This window comes from Otolemur garnettii, unplaced genomic scaffold, assembly GCF_000181295.1.
Source record: "Otolemur garnettii isolate 467f Iridium unplaced genomic scaffold, OtoGar3 scaffold00185, whole genome shotgun sequence".
NCBI lineage: Eukaryota > Metazoa > Chordata > Mammalia > Primates > Galagidae > Otolemur > Otolemur garnettii.
This window is the reverse complement of record NW_003852580.1, coordinates 1,319,105-1,321,582: the sequence shown is the minus strand read 5'-3', so window position 1 is coordinate 1,321,582 and position 2,478 is coordinate 1,319,105.

Sequence of the window (2,478 nt, the reverse complement as noted above, 5' to 3'; positions counted from 1 at the left end):
CCCCGGGGCGCCCCGCCCTCCGCACCTCCGCCCGGCGCGCCCTCCTCCCAGCTGTCCCCCAGGTCCCGGCCAGCCTGGGAATAGGGGTCCAGCCGGGGCGCCCCGGCCCCCCCTTTCCCGGGACTTGCATTTAAAGGGACAGGAACTGCGTAATGGGAAGGCGCCCAGCACCCTGGGCGCTCTCTGCCCCTCCCAGGAGCCAGGAGGCGAAGCCGGCCCCGGCGAGCTGGGAAGCCCCAGCCCCTGCTCCTGCCTGTCCGCCGGGGCACACGACCCCTTTTGCCCCCGCTCCTCGCCCTCCTTGCTCGGGTCCGCTCCACCTGCCCCGGGCTTGACTGAGAGGCTCTTTACAAACCACAGGTGGTTTTTTCCTATGATAAAGAATCCATCCTTTTCCCTAGCAGCTTGGGTCCGAGTGGGGGGGAGGGGAAAGGGATGCTCTTTTCCGAAAACATGTATTTGGCAAATCCGCCCCCCCATAAATTCAGGGAAGGTAGAGCCACAAGGCATGCGTGAAGCAGTCACCCAAATTCCGCGCGCCTTGCGCCTCGGCCAACAGGTAGACCCCCCACTCCGGGAGCTGTCGCGCTTTGGAGCAGGGTGGGATCGCCCTCCACACACACTCCTCCTCTACCACCACCCCCAGGAGGTGGTGTCTGGTTCTTGAATCTGAGCATCCTGGGACCAATTGAAAATGCATTTCCTGGACTATAAACCCACAGGCAGAAGCCCTCCTCCCCCTCTCCGGGATTGTGTGCTGCAAATGGCAGCGGCCGCCGCCACTGGGCTGCAGGGTAGGGGGGAGACCGCCCTGGGTCCCTTAAGGGTCCCGACTTAAGGGAGCGGGGGAGTGACAGGTATCTTGGTGAGCCAGGAATGGCATCCTGGCCAGGAGCTTGAGCTTCAGGACTGGAGAAGAGGTGCAGTTTTCAGCCCCTGGTGAGCTGGGGACCCTGCTCCCATCTTCCTCTCCCTGAGAGAATGACGCCCCCCCTCAATTTGGCTAAATGGGCTCCACAGGACTAGCAGCCCCTCCCAGAGGCCCAGAGTTCACTCAGCCTCTGGCCTTAAGCACCTGGGCCCATTCCCCAAAGCTCCACCAGCCAAGAGGGACATGGGGTGGGGGTGGCTCTGCTTTCTTTGGGCAGTTCCAATGTATCAGCACAGTTCCTGGTCCTCGTCCAGCCTCCAGAAGGTTTCTCTAAATGCCTAGGGGTAGAATTCTTGGGTCAAGTACACTCCAGACTTTACTGAAAGCTGCCAATTGCTCTAGAGTCTAGAAACCCCTGAGCCACAGTCCTGTCACCCTGCAGTGTACCAGGGCTTGTGGTTCTCCACTTCCTGGCCGGCCCTGGTGTCATCAAACTTATTTTGTTTCAGTGTAGTATGTTAATCAAACCAGGTAGGAAATAGAATTTCAGGGACATTTTTATGTCATCGGAAGCTTATATGTTGTTGTTAATGTGTCCCCAAAAAGGATAACATACTGGCCTCTCAAGATTCAAATCCTGCCTCCAAAGCCCGCCAGGCATGTGGCTTTGGGCAGTCACTTAATGTTTCTGAGCTCAGTTTTCTCCTCTGTAAAATGGAATAACAGTGGCTCCTATAGGATTGCTGTGAGAACTCCAGGAACTGGGCGCCCAGCACACAGTCGGCACATGGGAAGTGGGGAGTCATGTTCCTAGGGTGGTTCCTTCCACACAGCAAAGGCTACAGAGTCCCACATGGGGACACCCAGCCCTCAGCCTGTTGAAATAAACACTGTCATTACTCTCATCCACTCTACATTTCTTTTCTCCCATTTCTTTTCCAATCCTTTTTGCTGATTCAGCAACCCTTCCTCACACAAGTAGATTGCGGCTGAGATCCTACTGGACAGTGGTGACGGGTTCCAAGCAATTACTGGTCAGGTCAGCATCTCTGCCTCTGTTCAGTGCATGCCCTGGTCCCTTGCAGTTCTCAGCCACCTGCCCCCTGCCTCCAGCTGACCCTCTCTCTTCCTCTGTCAGAGTAACTCCAGCAGCAACAGACTCTGAAATGCAGATATTGGAAGCATTTGTTTTCTGCAATTTGGAACTAGTTCTCCCATTTAATTGGGCTGGCGGTATTGATTTCATTTTGAAGGAAACTCTCCAAGGCTATATAAACACAGCAGCACCCAGCAATTTAAAAACAAAAACCAGGGAGAAAAGAGAAAAAAACTACAAGTCACGTGTAGAATCCCATGATGCCTGTGAACCAGGCACCTGGATGAACACCTCCCATTAGTTAAGGGTTGGACTCCTCGGGGTCAGTGGAACTACACAATCACCTTTTTTAAAAGACCCTTGTAAGGGCCAGACACATGGTGGCTCCCGCCTATAATTCCAGCACTCTGGAAAGCTGACGAGGCAGGATTGCTTGAGCTCAGGAGTTCAAACCCAGCCTGAGCAAGAGTTAGACCCCCATCTCTACTAAAAATAGAAAAACTAGTAGGGC